At 35.9% G+C, this 23,361-nt stretch overlaps 1 protein-coding gene across 2 annotated transcripts in view; it reads left to right on the top strand.

Annotated features, from left to right (window-relative positions):
• pcdh7b (protocadherin 7b) overlaps positions 1 to 23,361 on the top strand; it is a 359,406-nt gene that overhangs the window by 278,159 nt on the left and 57,886 nt on the right. The gene's annotated exons all lie outside the window — the stretch shown is intronic.

Consider the following 23,361-nt stretch of genomic DNA (forward strand, 5'->3'; position numbering starts at 1 on the left):
CGGATTGGACAGCAACAGCCTGCAACTGTTTCTTTGTGCCCGCAGGAGATCTGAATCCCCAGAGATTGGATGAGTATTCAACTTCAATGCATTACAGCTCGAGAATTCAATTGTTATCCCAACCAGTTGATATCAATTTAATTCCTAAGAGTTATGTACTTGTTTGAGTATCTAATGTAGAAGTTGTAACCAAGTTCACTTTACGAAACGGTCTTAATGAATGATATACTGAACGTATGTCCTCTTGATATGTGTAACACTTTGTAACTGATTGAATATATATCTTTTGTATTCTGATAACCCTCTCGATAAGATCTGTTAGGTTTATATGCATATTCTATGTATTAATAAATGTATCCTCGTGTATTAGTACCTGTGTGTGCGAGTTGTTTGAGTTATGTCGCATGGTTGGATTCTAAAGCCATCAAAAGAATCAACTTTGTGATTTACTGCTACAATTAATAATTGTCTCAGTAAATGCCCAAACCCTACAGAACTGGTGCCTTCAGAAAGCCACTATGATTACATATTTGGCGTCCCTGAACCGGTTTTCTCTACACTAATGAATCTACTAAATAAAGATATAAAGAAATCTTAAGATTTTTAAAATACATGGCTTTGCTAAAATTTATTTAAAAATCAAAACGATTACAAACGCCAGCGGAGAGAGAGAACAGTGGGGGGATGTTGGTTTTGCATAAGGGGAGGGGCTATGGAAATGAGGTCTATTTGGGAATGTGGAGTTACATGTTCTGGCTGTTTGTGAATTATTGTTGTTGGGTATGGAGTGTTGAGGCAAAATTTAGCGCTTTCTGGCAAGAGGAGACCCCAAATTAATAATGTTACATACTATTGTTTGTGCATGAACATAGTTACTGTATACTATTATTTCTTTAGATACACGATTCCATGTTATTTTTTAATCCCTGGCGGGACTGGGAGTCCATAAGAATTGAGTACTAGGTTTCATTGCGCTTTGACAGATCGTCTTTAAATCAATTGTTGTGTTTAATTATATGTTTTTTTAATTGTAATCAGACAAATGCAACATAAATTGATACAGTATCTTTGTCTTCTACGTATCTTAATAAACTTTCAGCATAGCTTTCCCCCCTTTAGATTTATTTTTCTTGGGATTTTGGGATCAAATGTGGAAGGATTAGATTGTAATCATTTTTTTTTAAATATGTTTTAGAAAAGTGTAATCTATACTAAAAAGCTGTACACCACCTGCTATACAGATAAATATTGTAATACTTTCGGGTTTGGATAGGACGGACACAAGAACTCAGACTTGCGGAGTTAAAGTAAGTTAAAGCCTTTATTTTTCTTCTCCGTCACCACCTGCTAGCCTGGCTCTCCCGCGCCCCCGCCCTCCAACAGCGCGAGCCAACACACCGCCCGCGCGCCCCAGAGAGAGAGAGAAGAGAGAGAGAGTAAGACCCAGGGATGCAGAAGCAGGGAACTATTTACAAGGAAAATGGACACCTCCCCAGATTGTACGCCCGCTTCACTGTGGGACAGCAGCACTGGTCGGCGGCCTTCCTAAACCCCGTCCTGACCACTTTCACTCCTGCCCTGCTCTTTCCCGCGCACCCCAACCGGGCGCTCTTCGGCCTCTGCCCGGGACGAATGTATATTTAGATATTTAGGCCCGGTGCGGCACTGAGAAAGCATCTGCATTTATAACTTAGTTTTTAAAATTAGTCAAGCAATATGAAGCATCTCCTTTTGCTTTTAAGTCCCTTAATTATCATTGAGCAAAGCTTTCTCACCACTTAGATTACTTTTTGATACCATCCTTACACAAAGCAGAAACTTCTTATATTTTCCAATGACATACAAGTGGAAAGATTACAGATTTTAATCGTCTTTAATTTTGTTACGTTATACGTTTTAGGAACGTTTCATCTATACAAACACCACAAAACTATTCTCGATTGTATTTCTGAATGTTATGTTACACCTGCAGTAGTTCACTGTTTTAAATACATCTAATTAAGAAAGTTAGGTGTAAGCACTTTAGATCTTTTTTTCTGAACCAGGGAAAATCTGATCATGTTTCTATAACAATAATAAAAAACTTTATTTTACATATCACCTTTAAAAGTGGCATCTCAAAGCAATACAGTAGATGTAAACCACAGATTACAAAGTAAATACCCAGACAAAAGCAAACGCGTTTTTAATAAAATGCTTTTATTCATTCAGCAGAGAGAGAGCATAAAACCTGGGCATAACAGCTGTTCCTTTTTCTGATCACTCGCTCTCTGGATACACGTCTCACCTGTCCTGTTCTTTGTTTTCCTAACTTGCTGATTATGCCTTCTGAGATCCACTCCTGCCCTCACACCTAAAGAAGACAATTTCTTTGCACGGTCCATTGTGCAATTAACCCTTGTATGTGCTGTCCTTAAGGTGATATCACATAAAGGTGATATGTAAAATAATGTTTTTTATCATTGTTATAGAGAAACATGATCAGATTTTCCCCGGTTCAGAAAAAAGATCTAAAGTATACTAGTTTGTCACTAGTATACTTTTAATACAGTCTTTGCTGTGCTCTTGAGGATCCTTGTGATATTCAAGCTCTGGTTGAATGATAAGTGTTGCAGTTTAAATAATTTTCGTAGTTAGAAATTATGAATCGCTCTGTTAAAAGCAAGGGAGTTTTTATGTCCGTTACAGTAAAAGAAAATGCCTGACAAAGTAGGGCTTGGACAGATTCCAAGTGCATTTTTGCAATTTACGTTGCATTGCGCATTGTGCTGCTGTAATACAGTTTAAAATAATTAAAGGTCTAAATAGTATCAGCTTTATTTATGGGTTGCAAATTAAAAAAAGTCAAAAACCGAATTCAAAATGCAATTTAGAGCTTTCTGGCAAGAGGAGACACCAAAATTAATAATGTTACATGCCACTGTTTGTGCATGAACAAGGTTATACTGCTATTTCCTTAGATACGCGATTTAAAAAAAAAATATTTTTTTTGAATCCCCGGTGGAACCGGGCATCCATAAGAATCAAGTAATAGGTTTATTCCATGCTAAAAAAAAGAAGAAAGCAAACACATTCCATAAGAATCAGCGCTTTTAGATATTCCCTTTAAAGGTGGCTTCCCAAACAAACGCAAACGTGTTTTTAATAAAATGCTTTTATTCACTTATAATATGACAGTTTCAGGAAGACTAAGGAATGGCTAAGGGAATTGTCATCTGTTGTTGAAGCTCTGTGAACTCGGTGACTTTGAGACCACTTGTTATCCCAGGTTGTTTGAATCGCCACAATTCAAAAAGAGAAAAAAGAGCTGACTGACAAGATTTAAGATGTGGCTGTAAAAGTTGGATTAAAAAAAACACGTCGCCCGAAGTAAGTTGAATTGCTTGAAAAATAATTTTATTTCGAGAGACTGGATAAGTAATTCAAGTGTTTTTTTAACTTCCTGAAAAACAAGTAATAATTTAACAATATGTGCAAAAGTTTTATGATATGACGCTGTTGTGAATGTCTGTGGAGTGTATCTTATTTGCCTGTCTGTCTTGGCTGTGCTCTCTCGCTTGTCCTCTCTCTCTTTCTCTCTCTCTCTCGCCCTCCCCCCCCTTCTCTCTCTATCTTGCCCTCCTCCTCCCCACTGTATCTCGCCCTCCCCCTCCCCCTTTCTCTCTCGCCCTCCCCCCTCTCTCTCTCTCACTCTCAATTCAATTCAATTCAAAGTGCTTTATTAGCATGACAGATGGGTACAATCAGTGTTGGGTATTTACTTTGCTTTGAGATGCCACTCTTGTGATATATAAAATCAGGGCTTTAACTGAGTTCTCGTGTCTGTCCTATCCGAACCCGAAAGTATTACAATATGTATCTTTAAAGCAGGTGGTGTACAGCTTTTTAGTATAGATTACACTTTTCTAAAATGTATTTAAAAAATAAAAACGATTACAAACTAATCTTTCCACATTTGATCCCAAGATCCTAATTCTAAACAGGGAGAAAGCTATGCTGAAAGTTTATTAAGATACTTAGAAGACAAAGATATCAATTTATGTTGCATTTGTCTGATTTGTCTGTGAATCAAAAAACACATATATTTAAACCTGAAAATATATGAAAATATTTACTGAAAAAGCACTACAGAAACATTATCAACAGACAATATACAGCGTGTACTATTCTTGTGTTGCGGTACATGAATATAATTATATTGTTATTCATTACTTTAGATACGCGATTCCATATTATATTCCCTTTTACAAAATTATAAAAGTATGCTTGTTGATTCTGGTATCACGTTAGTTAAAGACTTCGAAGCTTAAAATGTTTAGGGAGAAATGGAATACTGGTGTGCATTTTTTCTTTAAAGTACCGAGACCAGCCATATACTGTATGTTTATGTTCCAAAATTAATATCGTTTATGGCCTTCACACGCGTTACAATATGCTCCTATTCTTTTTATGCTCAGCTACTAAGATTTCCCTTCAGTGGTAAAATTCCATACAATACTAAAACGGGCACAGTAAAGACATTTACCGTAAATCTTTCTACAACCGACCAACAGACCACGAGTGCCCCTGTTGGTCAACCAATCACGTACCGCAGTATTGTGCGTCATCGCTCGTCACGATGTGCGAGGCCGTAGCCAATTACCTCCAGTAGGTGTCTGTACAGTGCACTTTGAATGGTTGCATCTGTACATACACAGCGGTACCGCAGGTTGAACTGTAGGGGGCAAATCCACCCGAGCCCAAAAGCCCATCATATTAAGTGCATTCACCTGGCACTGTGCGGTTTTCATCACTCTCTGTGGGAGTGCTGGCTGTGACGAATTAAACTGGTTTCACAGGTATTTTCAAAGTAGAAGGGGGCGAGTTCCTGCGAAAGACATCTCACCCCTCAAAAAAACCCTTTTTCTTGTTTACAGTAGTAGTACTTAAGTACAGTAGAGTAAGTACAGTAAGTACTTACTGTACAGTACTTACTTCCTATAGTACTTCTCGCATTAAGAAAGCTAGTTGTTAGCATAAACTATTAGTAATCAATAATATTAAATTTAGCACTGTAATAAGTTGTGCTAATAATAAATTCTATTCTACTATGAGAATGTGGGTGGTGTGAAGAATGCCCGTGGTCTTTTCACTGATAAACTTGTGTCAAGCTGTCAACAAAAAACTTCTGTCAAAAAAAAGTTTTTTTAAAAAAAGTAAATTGTGTGTCCATAATATTACTATTTTGATATTGCTACTGAGTCTCTGTGTCTACAGTACATTGTTTGTGAACAAACCGGTTTCACAGGTATTTTCAACCCCCAGCCACTGTTGTTTCATCGGTTGTTATCCTGTAAAGCGCTTTGAGGAGCCACCTTTAAAGGCGCTATTTAAAATAAAGTTTTTTATTATAACATTATAACATTTTATCCTAGAAGACATAGGCATTATATCCTAGAAGACACAGACCGGCCCCAGAACGTGAGAATGCCCGGAGCATAAAAGAAAATGCAGACGAACTAGGGATTGGACAGTTTCCAAGTGCTTGTACAATTGATGGAAATGTTCAAATAAATGCAAAAGAAATAAAAAAAAATTATTCCTTTATCATAATGGCTAGCTAATGTCCTCTCTTTGCTAGTTACCTGTGGCTGTGTTTCTGCGTTGCATAGCAACGAGTGACTATATTCTCAGGTGGAGGAACGTAAACAGCTTAATTTTCGTGTTAAATATTTTTTTTTAATTAAAATTCATTCTATACAACAATTGCATATTTGGGGACCGTTTCATAAAACTTTGATGCTTAAAATGTTTAGGGAGAAATGGAAGACTGTTTTTTTCTTTAAACTACCAAGACCAGCCATATAAGGTACAGTTTACATACAGTAGTATGTTTATGTTCCTAAATTAATATTGTTTATGACCTTCAGATCACGAGTGCCCATGTTGGTCATTTTGGCCAGCCAATCACTTACCGTGGTAGACTGCGGTGGCTTGTGTGTAGTTGTGTGCGGTATGGGTTTGTACCGTGCATTTTTGAATGGCTGCATCTGTAGGTGAGCATTAGGATTTTTAAGTCCCCATGGAATTTGACAGGAAGCCAGTGCAAGGACACCAGGATAGGAGTAATGTGATCACTTGCAATAGACCTGGTCAGGATTCTGGCTGCCGAATTTTGAACATACTGCAGTTTGTTCAAAGTAGAATTAGATACCCCAGTAAGTAGAGCATTACAGTAGTCAATTCGAGAGAACACAAATGTGTTGATCAGCTTTTCAACCACAGTTAATGATGACATAAGACGTAGTCTATCGATATTTCTGAGGTGGAAAAAAATATGTTTTGACAATATGCTGCACATGTGAGTCGAATGTTAAGCCAGAATCGAAATCACCCCAAGGTTTGTCAATTTAGACTGAAGCTTAACTACAGAACCATCTACAGATAGGGTTAAAGGATTGGCTTTACAAAGTTGATTGGGGGTGTCAGTAACCATGACTTCAGTCTTGTCACAGATGAAGGACATTTTGAGTCATCCAAGTTTTTATGTCAGAGATCCAATTAGATAGAATAGAGACGGCCAAATCAGTGTCAGGTTTGGTATGGATGTTTATTTGAGTATCATCAGCATAAAAATGATAGCTGAGGCCATATGATCTTAAAAGCTAACCAAAAAAAATCATGTAAATGCTGAACAGCAAGGGGCCCAGTATTGAGCCCTGAGGATCACCAGGCTTAACAAGACCAATTTCAGACCTATACCCATTAAGAGAGACAAAGTCACAGCGATCAGTGAGATAAGTGAGGTAAGAACCATTTGAGAAATACAGGTTTTACAGCGCACAAATGCAGTTTTCTACATCCCTAAGACATAATATTTTCATAACTTTAAAAATTCTTACAATTGCTCAACTATATTGTGACCCAGTAAAATGAAATGTTACCACGATAAAAGTGTTAAATATTTAAAAACATAATAAATTATGACTATTTGTAGACACTTAGTGTATAATTTATATCACATATGGGAATCAACAGGGATACTAAGTTAAGAGCAAGTTGTATAAGTTTCACTTTATTTTATTATTCAGTAATCTAACTGGATCTTGCAGTAATTTAGAATTTCTTTAGTTTGTGATAAGTCATTATTTTCTTAGTGATATTTTATTTTTTATACAACAGTCTAGTGTAAATATTAATGAATTGTTATTTCTGTACGGGACAATCTGTTTTCTCTTTTTATATATGATATGGAACTCGTATACTTATCTAACACAGTATTACAGATGCATTCAAAATGCGCGGGCGATACCGCATTATTTTCCGGTACGCTGTACGCAGTTTACCACAAGCTACCGGTAAATACCGCGAATTACCGGTAAATACCGCTAGTTACCGTAAATTCTCCTATAATATGACAAGCAAAATAATAGTATCCGGAATTTCCGCAAGGTGGAGCTAATAAAGCTCAACCTCTCAAGTTTGTAATGAATGTTAATATGAATGTTAATAATGAATGACCTTGGACAAGCTGTAAGTGTAAACTCAAAGTATTGCCCTGGTCAACATTATTTTTTTCATTGACCGTCTTTGTAAAAGTAACACCACAGCTTTTCGCAATCACGCATTTGTTTCCAATCATGCAAAGTACAGTGATTCACCATGCCTTTCACATGCTCATAAAAGAGATTGATTTAGGAACATAAACATATTACCGTATGCAAACTGTACTGTATACAGTATGTATATGTATATTTAATGTCTTAACTGTGCCGGTTTAAGTATTGAATATTCATATCTAATTTTACCACTGAAGGGAAATCTTAGTAGCTGAGCATAAAAAGAATAGGAGCATACTGCAACGCATGTGAAGACCATAAACTATATTAATTTTGGAACATAAACATACAGTATATAGCTGGTCTTGGTACTTTAAAGAAAAAAATACACACCAGTATTCCATTTCTCCCTAAACATTTTAAGCTTCGGAGTCTTTAACTAACGTGATACCGGAGTCAACAAGCATACTTTTAGAATTTGATTAATAGGGAATATAATATGGAATCGCGTAAAAAGAATTTAATAACGGTATGATTATATTCGTGTACTGCGACAGGGCTGTGTAAGGCTGTTTCGCCTCCCTGTTCATGCGAGTTGTCTTGTAGCCTACTGGTCTAGGTGCGTGACTAACAACACGGAGGTTGCGTGTTCAAATCCAGCTGGTGTTGGACTTTTCTTTTAACAAACATTTCTTCGAAAAAATAGAATAGCGATATTATGGACAATCAATTGTCTTTTATATTTCAAAATATCGCAACACGATCGATTCTAAGTCATTTTTAATAACAATGAATAGTCACCTTCTTCCCTTCTGACAGCGGTTCCTGCTTCTATTTTGTGTGTGTGTGCAACAGAGTAAATTTTTATAGAGAAATGGAGGCTGGACAGTATGCATTACAATATAAACATTTATATTGATTTAAATCGTGTTCTGATTTAAATCACAAACGCATGTTTAATTATGTGTTTTTTAATCATAATCAGGCTAATGCATTTCTACATTTTCTGTATGAACCAGCTAAGAGGTTCATACAGAAAGACAGCTTGTGTTTAAATTGAGTGTAAGGTAATTTATGCTTCTAAAGTCATGGTCAGCATTTATTATTGTACTGTGCTGTAAACTTTTTCTGTGCCTAGTCACATTATTTTATAGCGTTTTTATAGCGTTATTAAATCCGGTGGCGCTGTGTGTTAGTTTCCTGACTCCCATGTCACATGGTCTGTGATTGAATCCCATGGAACTATGCTTTTATTTTTTAACAAACATTTCTTTGAAAAAATGAAACGTTTCCCTTGGTCAGAGATTAAATAAAACCTCACTCGCACCAAACAAATTTATATTTCTAAATATCACAACATGATTGAATTTAAGTCTTTTTAATAACAATGAATATGCGTTACAAAATATACATTTATATTGATTTGAATCGCGTTTTGATTTAAATTGTAAACGTGTGTTAAATATATGTGTTTAAAGGCGATATACTGTATAAAAGTGCTGATTCCTATGGAGTGTGTTCCGCTGGGGATTCAAAAAAATTATTTTAAATAGGCTGATTGTCATGGACGTCCAAAGGGACTAACCGTGGGGAGCAGGAGAGCAGAAAAAGACCCATATGCGTAGCAGCGAGACGGGAAAAAGGCCCGGGCTCATTAGTGCAAAGAGTTCAGGAATGCCGTATAGAAACCTATGCCCTCAGGGAGCGGACGTGGGGCGCCCTGGTGCTAGGCGGGTCTCAGGACATCCCAACATCAATGCTGAGCGAGGACAGAGTGCAAGACCCGGAAATATATAGCCCAAGGGAAAGAGAGGGACAGGAAGGACAGCAGACCGGAAACTAGTGACAGAACAGAGAAGGAGCGCCCTCTGGCTGCAGAGGGCGTGACACTGATAAAGCTTAGACTACTGTAACTGTATTCTAGCCTGTATTACAACAGAACATTGGACAATGCAACGTAAATTGCAAAAATGCACTTGGAATCTGTCCAAGCCCTCCTACAAAAATTATTTAAACTGCGACACTGATCATTCATCTATAAATAAACTTTATATAGCGTTTTAAGCGAATAGGTAATTAGATTGCTCATAAACCTAATCGCTTTTTCTACATAAACACAGTGTGATTGCTCGCTGAAATTGCTTTTCCTTTATATTCAAAGTAGGCTCAGATTTCAACTATAGATCGTATTATTATAAACTTTCTTGGAAAAATGTATTTTATGTAAACCATGTTTGCTATTAATTCATTTAGGGCTAAAATATGTTCATTGTCTTCCAATCGAGTCTAGTTGACATTGGAAGCTTGCCACACCCGGACTGTTAAACCAATGCATTAGCACGTCAAAGCCCATTGAGGGTATTGAGCCAGTATTGGCTTTAGTATTCCCCCCTTCTCCCCTCAATTCAATTCAATTCAAGGTGTTTTATTTGCATGACAGATGGGTACAAGCAGTGTTGGGTACGTATATTGAAACGCCTACGGCCGACAGGCACTGTGTAAGAGCCAGCGTACCAGAGCAGCGCACCGAGGGAGCGTCTGCATTTATAACTTAGTTTTTAAAATTAGTCAAGCAATATGAAGTATCTCCTTTTACTTTTAAGTCCCTTAAATACATTGAGCACAGCTTTCTCACCACTTAAGATTGCTTTTGATACCATCCTTACAAGGGAAATCTTCTGCCCCTTATGCAAAACCAAACCCTCCTCCCATCCCAGTTTACCCTCTTTATCATCCTCAAAATCTACCTCAATTTTCAACTTAAAGCATTACTGCTTACTGGGTTTTTGAGGGGGAGGTGTCTTTCGCTGGAAATCTTGCCTGCTTCCACTACTCAACACCCTCTCTCCCGGAGTGCTGGCTGTGACGAATTAAACCGGTTTCACAGGTAGTACAGTGTTAAGTGGTAGCTGGGCTACTCCAACAATAGAATCGCTTTAACATGCTAATGCGTTGGTTTAACAGTACGCTGGGCAAACGTTCCGAGGTCAAATTCTTCCAGCACGGGGGTACCTTTAAAGCGGAGACGACGGCACCGAAATTTTTTGACGCGCCTTCTCTTTAAAGCCCTGGCCAAATATGAAGACAGTACGTACAGTTATAATTCAAACGGAATAAAAAACTACACATCCCAGTTACCATGGTGGTGCTTGTGATCATTGCGTTTAACCAACGAAACAGGGTGAAAAATCAGTCACATGACTTTGGGGCAGAGTTTCGAAAGCTTAACCTATCAGCAACAAAGCGAAATTTACACAATAGGCTACCTCAAACTGTCAGTTACACGACTGTGTATGTCGCTTAAGCCACTCCTATTTGGCATTTTAGTTATGGAGGCGAGAAAACGCCCCCCCCCGCCCCCCCGGTTGTCTGATTTGCCGCCATCTTTAACTATTCGGTGTCCGAACCGGAGTAGATACGCGTACGAAATAAAGTTAATCCCAACTACAAAACATATTTTTGTGGTAAGAGGGCGCAAAACATCAGTATTTACTGCTATTAATTACTGTACGATTTATAGTTGAAATCTGAGCCTAGATATAAAGTTAAAGTTAAAATCTCGACAAAGCAATGTAGGAAATACAGAGAAAATAAATCCTTTCTGACATCTAAAATCGGTTTCGATCAAGGTCTCTAAAACGACCAAGAAAAAGAGGATTTTCGGAGGGCAATTACGCTGTGTTTATATAGAATAACTGATTTATAATCTAATTTCTTGTTCGTTTAAAACAGTGAAATGTCAGCTGCAAAAGATCGCACCAGAAACAGCACTCTCTCTGCCTGTCATAGACGTTCAGGAAAGGCTGAATGAAATCATGCCACGTACAATAATTCGGTGATCAATAATAACAGTTGTAGGACAAGAAACAAAAGATAGTGAAAACTTAAGGCTAAAACTCAAATTCATTCTACAAATTAATGCAAATGAAAATTCAGGACGTTAAAGTGCACAAAAATGCACATGGGCAAAAAGTTTTAGAAATGGGGCAGGTGTTGCTTTGAAATAAACAAACAGAAAAAAAAGCCATGACTATAGTGCAGAAGAGGGATGCAGGAACACTTGCTTAGATATACAAAAAAAAATACAAAAAGGTGTATGTTACAAAAGAACATGCAAACATGTTCATCATGTACATGAACATGTACATCAATTTCCCTTCGCGATCAATAAAGTCTTATCTATAAACATGAAATAGAGTGAGGAATCAGAAAATTAGCATGCATAAAAAACAGCAATTCTGTCAATGAGCCCTAAATAAATTAATAGCAACCATGGTTCCATGGAGGGCTTCTCAGATAGTTGGACATTCAGGTAGATTGCCAGGTGAAAGGATTTGTAAACATACTTTGTTAAAGCAAGTCAGTTTTTTCCGCAACACATAAAATACATTTTTCCAAGAAAGTTTAGCCTTTGTCACTAATGAAACCACTAAATAAAGACATAGATATAGAAATCATAAGATTTTTTTTAATCAATGTTGGTAGCAGGATGAACTGTGCTAAGTGTATATTTTGTTGCAGAGTTGCTGCAAGATGTTAACAGTGAAAAAAGGTATTTAGAAATGAGTTATTTCAAGAAGAACATTTTCAGAATAATTGCAAATCTAGCAGGATAGAGAAAGCACAGAAAACAGGCAGTTAGATTGGTCAGATTAGTATGAAAAGTTATTTAGAAAAGGGAATGAGAAGAGTGACAAACTAGTATGCTTTAGATCTTTTTATCTGAACCAGGGAAAACTGATCACGTTTCTCTATAAGATATAACAATAATAAAAAACTTTATTTTATATATCACCTTTAAAAGTGGCATCTCAAAGCAATACAGTAGATATAAAAACAGATACAAGGACCACAGATTACAAAGTAAATACATATAAGAAAGACAAGCAGTTAGAGGTGCTACCAAAATTAGAAAATGAAGTAGATACAGACACTAATAATTTTTTTGAATCCCCGGCGGAACACACTCCATAGGAATCAGCGCTTTTATACAGTATATCGCCTTTAATATATTTAAACACTCGTTTACGATTTAAATCAAAACGCGATTCAAATCAATATAAATGTATATTTTGTAACGCATAGGTGACTATTCATTGTTATTAAAAAGACTTAAATTCGATCATGTCGTGATATTTAGAAATATAAATTTGTTTGGTGCGAGTGAGGTTTTATTTAATCTCTGACCAAGGGAAACGTTTCATTTTTTCAAAGAAATGTTTGTTAAAAAATAAAGTCATAGTTCCATGGGATTCAATCACAGACCATGTGACATGGGAGTCAGGAAACTAACACACAGCGCCACCGGATTTAATAGCGCTGTAAAAACGCTATAAAATAATGTGACTAGGCACAGAAAAAGTTTACAGCACAGTACAATAATAAATGCTGACCATGACTTTAGAAGCATAAATTACCTTACACTCAATTTAAACACAAGCTGTCTTTCTGTATGAACCTCTAAGCTGGTTCATACAGAAAATGTAGAAATGCATTAGCCTGATTATGATTAAAAAACACATAATTAAACACGCATTTGCGATTTAAATCAGAACACGATTTAAATCAATATAAATGTTTATATTGTAATGCATACTGTCCAGCCTCCATTTCTCTATAAAAATTTACTCTGTTGCACACACACACAATAGAAGCAGGAACTGCTGTCAGAAGGGAAGAAGGTGACTATTCATTGTTATCAAAAATGACTTAGAATCGATCATGTTGCGATATTTTGAAATATAAAAGTCAATTGATTGTCCATAATATTGCTATTCTATTTTTTCGAAGAAATGTTTGTTAACAGAAAAGTCCAACACCAGCTGGATTTGAACACACAACCTCCGTGTTGTGAGTCACGCACCTAGACCAGTAGGCTACAAGACAGCTCGCATGAACAGGGAGGCGAAACAGCCTTACACAGCCCTGTCGCAGTACACGAATATAATCATACCGTTATTAAATTCTTTAGATACGCGATTCCATATTATATTCCCTTTTAATCAAATTCTAAAAGTATGCTTGTTGACTCCGGTATCACATTAGTTAAAGACTTCGAAGCTTAAAATGTTTAGGGAGAAATGGAATACTGGTGTGTATTTTTTTCTTTAAAGTACCAAGACCAGCTATATACTGTATGTTTATGTTCCAAAATTAATATCGTTTATGGCCTTCACACGCGTTACAGTATGCTCCTATTCTTTTTATGCTCAGCTACTAAGATTTCCCTTCAGTGGTAAAATTCAATATCTACAACGGGCACAGTAAAGACGTTTACAGTAAGTCTTTCTACGACTGACCAACGGACCACGAGTGCCCCTGTCGGTCAACCAATCACGTACCGCGCCATCTTGCGTCATGATACGCGATACCGCAGCCAATTACCTGCGGTACGTGTCTGTACTGCGCACTTTGAATGGCTGCATCTGTAAGTACAAAACAAAGAATACTTTATACATCATCTGATGCTATTGTTTTATAATAAATGAAACTTTTAGTAGTGTATTACAATACAATAAAGAGTATTTAGGTTCTCTGTGTATGTTTTAAATAATGCTGAAGGCCTGTTTTTTAATAGATATTCAAATGTGTCATTTTATTCCACTGGTAAGAGAAGCAACTGTAAAAAGGAGGTTTAGGGACTTATTGAAATGGTATTTTAACAAATAATCATCTACAGTGAAAAATAGACTATTGTGTAAACATATCTGAAATTTAGTGTTAAGACAGACATTACAGATTGAATGAGACTTACTGAAAATTGTGTGAGAATTTAAAAGAATAACATAAAATATGATTTCACACAGCTTTAACCCTAGGCTTTCCCAGTGATGTTAAAGCTTATAGTATAATTGCATTATATAAGATGGTGTTATTTAAATGTTGTATTTTCTGTTTTCTTGTGAAGATGAAGTGTCAATAGTGGATTTGTATTCATTATTACTTCAGATAGCTATCTTTTCATTTAATGCTCAGGTATTTCAGGTTTTAATATTTCAAGAAAAAAATAGTCTAATTATCCAATAATGATGTATTTACTAACAGAGTTATTTCCCTTTATGCATTAGAACACTTCATTCTGATTACTTAACAAAAATCCATCCATCAAGTGCTTTATCCAAATCGAGGTCATGGGGGACCCGGAGCCTATATGGCGGTAAACACACTGGATGGGACACCAGTTCCTAACAGGACACACACAGACACATCAGAGCCAAGAAGTATTCATAATATGGAATTTTATAACTAAAAATTTGGTAGCAGAGCAACCATAGCATAAGTTTAGTATAAGTTTTGACATGCTTGTTCTGACTATATTAAGGTTATATATAGATATACTGTAGCCATTCAAAATGCGTGGTAAAACCCCATCCCGCAGGGGGCAATCTGAGCTACAGGTGGCCGCAGTATGTGATATGCTGGCCAAAGATGATCGACAGGTGGCATTTGTGGTCCATGACCATTTCTTTATCCTTGCTGGTGTTTAGCTGGAGATGGTTAAGATGACACCACTCCACAAAATTGGTAATCAAGCTCCTATATTCCTCCACCCTCCCCTCACTAATACACCAAAAGTCATCCAAAAACTTCTGCAGATGACATGCCTCAGAGTTGTACTTGAAGTCAGAGGTGTAAAAAGTGAACAGGAATGGAGCAAGGACAGTCCCCTGTGGAGCCCCAGTACTGCTAACAACCTGTTCGGATACACAGCTCTGTAGGTGTACATACTGTGGCCTGCAGGTCAGATAGTATATAATCCAGGACACCAGAGGAGTGTCAGCCTGCGCTGCCCTTATCTTATCTCTCAGTAATGGGGGATGGATGGTGTTAAAGGCACTGGAGAAATCAAAGAACATAACTTTCACAATGCTCCCCATCTTCTCCAGGTAAGAGTTAGGTCTGTGTAGCAGATAGATGACAGCGTCCTCCACTCCCAAGTGTGACCGGTAGGCAAATTGCAGGGGGTCCATTGCTATACTCACCAGGGTCCTGAAGTGGTCTAGTGCAAGCCTTTCCAGAGTTTTCATCAGGTGTGATGTCAGTGCCACTGGTCTGTAGTCATTCAAGACCCAGTTGGTCTAAGCAGATCTTTAGCACCCTAGAGCTGGCGAACATGTTTTTTTGGTCTTCAGAGGTCAGATTTTTCAACTATATGCATGTCAAAGGCCTGGGAATGATTTGAAAACCTTGTTCTATGTGACTACTAGCTTGGATAAAAATCTGGGACAAATTGATCAATTAGAAAAAAATCTACATCATGTTTTGTGAAGACTGGACCTGGAATGAAATTAATACATTTTAATAAAAAATCATGAAAATATTGAAAATAAGAATAATAACCATTGCAATTGCTATAAAAACCTTTAGACACTGCTAGAGAGCCTTTATCTGCTGTTATGCAATGAAAAAAAACCTCAGAGTTGCCTTCTGGTGTGGAAAAAAAGGAGCACTGATAAGAAACTGATAAAAAACTGATTGATTACCCCTTCTGAGTCAATGATTGACAGCTAAAAATGTAGCCTGAAGCTTCTAGAGGAAGTCTCACCCCCTAAGGGCTCTGAATGGCTGAAAATACAATGAATGACAGCAGTTTTTACCAATCAAATCGCCTTATTTCTGGCGGTCGTTCTTCAAACATTAACTACGTAATCAATAACATTTACTAGTCTCTAGCTCTTGAGATAAACTAGTCTGGGTTATTTTTTATATATATCATGCTCCAGAATAAGGTAAAAACATGGGATATATATATATATATTTGCTGGTTTTTGCTTTTGCGGTTTTGTTGGTAAAAATGTATGATATTGACATGCTGTGCTTGCCGGGTTGCCGGGTGTTTTTATTGGGATTCTGCTAGTTCATTAATTTATTGGTTTATTGCATAATAGTGTCATGTCTGTGGAATCAAACTTTATGGTTTTGTTGTGGTGATATTGGAGAATACGTGCATGTGAGAAAATTTGTGGAGCGGTTTCAAACAAATGTTGTTAATCTCGCGTTTATCTTAAAAATAAAAAGTGTCATCTGGGGAGACAGGAGTACCCCTCGGTGACCGCGATACGGACTAACAGGCTAAATACTTATTGTTGAAATTAACATTAAGATAAAATATAGATATAATGTATAATAAAATATAGATTATTTCAATGTGGATGTAAAAAATGTGAAAAAACCAAACCACGTTCACAACAATCTATAATTATTATGTATTTTTATATATCTGGCTGAGGAATTTTGATTTGTAGAATAGCAGTACTTTCAGTTATACTATTAAATTAATATCTAACATGTTGTAATATATGGTATTTTCAAAATCAAGCATTTTGGGTGACAGCCCATAATATTTCCACATGCCACTGTTAGGGGTTATTTAGTTAAATTAATGGATCCTATGTGGGGGCCAGCAACTGGCAACCCACTGAAGCTAAGCAGATGTGAGCCTGGTCAGTACCTGGCTGGGAGAACTCCTGGGAAAAACTAAGGTTGCTGCTGGAAGAGGTGTTAGTGAGGCCAGCAGGGGGCGCTCACCCTACGGTCCATGTGGGTCCTAATGCCCCAGTATAGTGACGGGGACACTATACTGTAAAACAATCGCCAGCTTTCGGATGAGACATTAAACTGAGGTCCTGACTCTCTGTGGTCATTAAAAATCCCAGGGTGTTTCTCATAAATAGTAGGGGTGTAACTTCCCAAATTTCCCATGCCTCCTAATAATCCCCCTCTATGAATTGGCTGCGTTTCTTTGTTCTCCTCCCCCGGTTGCGCCTGTTGGAGTATTCTCGGTCGCAATTAATGGCGACAAATAAGATTTGATTCAAACCACCAAATGGAGACAAGCGGACCCTGCTGATGTGGGATTAACGCTAGGAGAGAGGAAAGAGAGAGAATGGATCCTATGTGGAATCCGAGATCACCAAAGCCACAGTAGTTAAAGAGTAGCAATAAAAGATTGCAAACCGTTATTGTGAATTAGCAAACTTTACTAAAAGGGGATTCCAGAGGACAAAGTCGCTAGTCAGTCGATAGGTTCGGTAACCCAGAAGATCATAAGACATGTAGCCAAAAGAAAATCCAAATGTTGGGGTCCAGGACAAGTGAAAGTCAGATATTCGAGAATCAGTAAACCAGACATGAGTTACACACAGGAACGCAGCTCATTAGGAATAATCCAATACTGAGCGTGGCTGTGTCTGCAGAGTTTCCTTAAATATTCTGAGACCGGAGGTGTGGTGGTGAGCAAGGATGGTGACTGGGTAATTATCGGTGGCGTCTAGGTCTTCTAGGATGGGTTGAGGTTTGATTATTTTAGGCTGATACTGTGACAGCGACATTAAGCATTCACTGTGCCACCTGGCAAATTTCCAAAGTAGTGCAGTTCCTCACCAGATTGTTTTTTAAAATCCATTGTGATGTGATATGTATGCATATTGAATGGTTGGATCTGTACTTAGTCTTTGGAAAGAGTAAAGTCAAACACTAATTTAGTCATCCTCAATTAAAAGTGTACAACAGATGGAATACATGAAGTAATATAGTATAAATAAATAATTTTAAAACCTCAAGCAGTGCAAATGTTTAATGCAATGATTTCTGTTTGAAGGTTGCATTAAAGACTGATATTATTTTTGGATAAAAGCATGTACATTGTTACTTCATTTAGCTCTTTAAAGATTGGGAATACTGGTACGAATATTTGACATTCATACAACCAGACATGTTATTAGGTTTTATTAAATCTGAAAAACAAAAGCAATAGAACAAGTATAAATGTGAAAAAATTGATAATGGAAAAATAGGAGAGGAGAGTTTAGGCACAACCAGAACAATAGCCTAATGTAGGAGAAAAGCAAATTAGCTCTAAAAACAAAATTTCAATTTGTTAGAGGCCAAGTAGAAACCTGGCTAACAGCTGCACAATCAATCAAAATGTGGAATATCTCTTCATAAAAATACATGGCAATGGTACCCAAACAATATGAGTTGGAAACATCCATCAGGAGTATATACAAAGCTGCTAGGACAATGCAAAAAAGTCAAATAAATTCTTAGAACGCATCCCAAGATGTGATGAATGAAAATTGAATTGTTTCCAAAATAGGGAATGTAAATGAAAAACAAAAGAACTGCTCATCTTTCTTATTGAACCTATATGATTGTGGATTCACAATAGTACAGTATATGAACCTGCTTAAACTCTGCAGGGTCTGGATGTTAGTGGGAGTAAAAAAAAACAGATTATAAATGTAATCATAAATATGACATCAATAACAGTTCAACATCATAAATAAAACAATGACAATAAATGTGAAGATAAGGAAGTTTAACCCTTGTAATATTGGCTATTTGTTTTGGTATTTCTGAAGTAAAACTTGGATCAAACATAGACTTCTCACCTTAGGTTTTAACTTAACAGTGAAGTCTTAAAACACCACAATTCTGATTCGTATAGCTGGCAACCTTGTTGTAGGCTAAGAGCTAGGGGTAAGATTGCAATGAAATTCACATTGAGTGACAAGAAGGGACTCTTATAATTATATCATGTTAACTATTAAGTACTGCACTAACTGTTAAACACTATGCTTTCACACAACTGTTTTCAAGCAAGATAGGGAACAGTTTCGCTTTTTTGTTTTTTAGTTTGTTCTAAAGTCAATTAGAATTGAACCGTCTTTAAGAAGTGCCATTATCAAGGCGATTTTGAGAGAAGATGTAACTATTTTTGTTGCTGAGGAACTTTTATTACTATAACAACAAGAATATTATTATGAGGGCTTTAGAACATCCTTTAAGAATCTGATTGAAATCTAGAGTACTTGTAGGAGATTTAGTCTTCTTTACAGGCATATTTAATATTTTAATAGTAATTAATAAAAGGGACTCTGACCAACAGAAATATTTTAGTAACAGTCACAGAATTTAATAATAACTGCAATTTAATCATCTTTATATTAGATTAAAATAATTTTAAAAATCGTCAGATTTCTGAAATATAGTTTTAGTGTTATATCTGGATACAAAGAGAGGATTTACCATTTTATCCCTGAAATTGTTTTATTTTTTTAATTTTCTCAGTCACAGAAAGGTACAATATTGACAAAGCTACACTACTTAGCTATCATACATTAACTAAAGCTTATATTTCCTTAAGCTTTGAAGTAGATGCTTGTATCATGGTGTGGAATTTCTTGCAGGTGTGTATAGATTTTTCAAGGTATGTTAAATTATTGTTTGCTGCACAGAACCCTTAATTTGTTATACAACATGACATTCTGTAATATACTGTTTTATAATGTACAGTGTATAATACCATATAGGTCTATATACAGTATTATGCGGTATACCATAGTCCATAGTATATCATATATTTGTTATTTACTTCTTGTTTTTATGGTACTACAGCAAACTATTGTTTCCATTAAATGCAAGGTTATTGTTAGATTTTATGTAAAATGCAGGTTCATTTTAGGATTTAATGCAATGTTAGAGATATTGCTAGTTTTGTTTTATTTTTATTTGCTGAGAGATTACTTTAAAAATAAAAAACAAGCATACACATCCATCTAATGACAACTAACTTTTTTTCAATTCCTGCATTTTCAGTTTCTTGTCATTTTTTATTCTACCATTTTATAACAAAATAATTGAAAAGTACATTTCTGGCAGTCCTAGTCCTATTGCCATATTTACAAACTTCCATTAAAATTACCAATTAAAAAAGAAAATGGCACTTACAAGAGAGTTATTTCCTTAGGGGTAAACATAACTATAGACTCACAGACAGAAATTATTTTTGCTGTGTTAAGCAGTCTAAGTCATACTAATTTAGACATTTTATAATTCTGTCCTTTGGTGTTGTGTTGGCTGGTATTTAAAATGATTTTTAATGCTGTTTTAGTAACAATTCATCTGATCCTTATCAATTTATACTCATTATAACCATTATAATGGTTTATTTTAATGCATATACAGTATGCTGAATGAGTATAGTTGTTTACTCAACCGTTTCCTAACTTGTTCTGACAAAATGTCTGCAGATGGAGAAAAGAAGCTTCACAACATGTTATTTCCACAGCAAAAGACAGGTAGTAACGCAACTCTTGTAAAAAATTCCATAGGGCATTCATTTGATTTTCAATAGCCCTCTTGACATCATGGAGATATTATGATCTTTGAGTCACTGAGGCATAATTTATAAACATAAACATCTCCAGATCCCAGGAATAAGTTAAATATATTATATACTGTTTTAACTTCAAACATTTAAATAAAAGCCTTTATCAATTGGCTTTTTATTTTTTATATATTTTTTTTCCTCAAAAACAATTATAAATAGCTAGCTGTGAGAAACATTTTGTGAACCCTTAGGAATTGTCTGGATTTTTGCATGAATGGCCCCTAAAATGTGGTCTGATCTTCATCTAAGTTATAATAATAAATAAAGACTTATTTAACATTTAGTTACATGGCTGCCAACTGGTTGACAGGGCTCCCTCACCAAATCCTTGCCAGCAGGTCTTCTTTTCTTATTTCGCTTACCATATCATTTCTTTCAGCAGACTGCTTGTTCACCAGTGAAATTGTTGTCTTTGTCTGACTGCACATAAAATAACGGGAGATTTTTTCTCTTTGCTTTATTTATCACAATATTTATTCAATCATTGGTTACACTAAAATTAAAATGCTTATAATTTCAGCTACACTACAGTTAATTTCTATGGTGCTGGCATTTTTAGACCAATGTCCTGAGCAATAAAGCTGAATCTTTCTTACTAGACATTGTATTTTCACCTTCAAATACTAGTAATTGGACTACAGCTTTCTGTAAACTGAATGTGGCAAATTAGGGTTAGGTGCTTTTATAGATAATTAAATCTCTACTTATTGTATTAATGCTATACAAATCCAGCCATTCAAAATGGGTGAGGTACGCTGCGTTAAAATGCGGTGGATGTGGTGCAATATACCACATCCTACCACATCCTAGTAGGATAATACTATCTTGAAGCACCTTGTAAAACCACCAGGTGGAGCTAATAAAGCTTAACGTCTCATGTACAGCATTTGAGCTGTCACCAGAAAACGCCCGGTTTTGAATCCCGGTCACGGCTGAGGGACAATCTTTTTCCAATAAAGAATTTAAGTTGTATACTCTTTTAATAATGTATTATTAGTATGTAATAGTGTATTACATTATGTCATTAAACATTAAGAAGTTGGTATATTTTCTAAAAGAAAGATTGCTCAGTTGGACAAAAGTACACAACCTTCCACGTTCATCATAAATATTTTATTATGCATAATAATTAATTATTATTAATTATTAAAATAATAATTATTAATGCATAATAAATTTTTAGTAGCTGAGCATAAAAAGAAGAGGAGCATAACGTATCTGAACGTCATAAACGATATTAATTTAGGAACATAAACATATTATGTAAACTGCATACTGCTGGTATTGGTAGTTTAAAGAAAAAATACACACCAGTATTCTACTTTCTCCCTAAACATTTTAAGCATCAAAGTCTTACATGTGGTTATTTCGGAAATGGTTTTACGTGCTCTTTCTGACCATATTAAGTTTAAGTGCCTGCGGGCACTTTTCTTGTCCGTGGGGGGGAAGGTGGACTGTCTTTCAATAGGTTAGCCTATTCTACTTTGAGAATGTAGAGGGGGTGGAAAGTGCCCGCAGTCATTTAATTAGTATTAAAATTCGTACTGATTCCCTTGCGAAGATATGGACATACGAATATTTGTGTGTTGTCAAAAAAATGTCATTAAAACAACAAAGTGAAGGCTGTGAAAACATTCACAATGTACTTTATACACAAAGGAAGTGTTCTCAAAACTAGGAGGTTTTGTGAAAATGTTACAGGCGTGCCAAAATCGTTTTTGAACTTCAAGCTAACTGTACCCAGGTTTTCATTGTCAGATTGTGATAAAAAAGGCATTTAATTAAACACGCGTTTGCAATTTTAATCAATTAATGTATTAATTGAAACACACATTCTGTACAATCCCATTCTCCTGTCTTCCTGTGGTGTAATACGAATTAGCAGGTGATTGAGTTAACAGTGCATCGCCCACTGATTTGAATTTTCTCATTTGTTCTCAAGTGTAAAAAGAGGTGATAATTCTTAATAATTCCGTGTCGCATTTACTACTTCTTCAGTTTATTCTGCCAGATAGTACATATAATTATATCGTTATTAATTTGTTGAGATACGTGATTCCATATTATATTCCTTGTTAATCAAATTCTAAATGCGTTTGTCTAAGCCGATAATGAGCGAATTCAAAGAGGAGGTTAAAAGACTATCACTTTTCACAAAGGAGCAGAAGGAGCACGTAAAAACATTTCCGAAATAACCACATGTAAGACTTTGATTCTTAAAATGTTTAGGGAGAAATGGAATACTGGCGTGTATTTTTTCTTTAAACTACCAATACCAGCAATGCAGTTTACATAATATGTTTATGTTCCTTATTTAATATCGTTTACGAGCATGTGAAAGGCATGGTGAATCGAAGATTCTCAAGACTTACTTTGTATGATTGGAAACGAATACGTGATCAGATCAACTAAATGCTGTGGTGTTACTTTTTGTCAATGAAAAAATAAAGTATTTTCATTTACAAAGACGATTACAAAGAATGTGGACCAGGGTAATACTTTGAGTTTACAGCTTGTCCAAGGTCATTCATTATTAATACTATTAGTAATATATTCGGTAAAGACTTTGATGTATAAAATATTTCTGCATAATTAAAATATTTATAATAAAGGTGGTAGGTTGTGTACTTTTGTGCAACTGAGCAATTT

Source organism: Lepisosteus oculatus, chromosome 1 (assembly GCF_040954835.1).
Source record: "Lepisosteus oculatus isolate fLepOcu1 chromosome 1, fLepOcu1.hap2, whole genome shotgun sequence".
Lineage (NCBI taxonomy): Eukaryota > Metazoa > Chordata > Actinopteri > Semionotiformes > Lepisosteidae > Lepisosteus > Lepisosteus oculatus.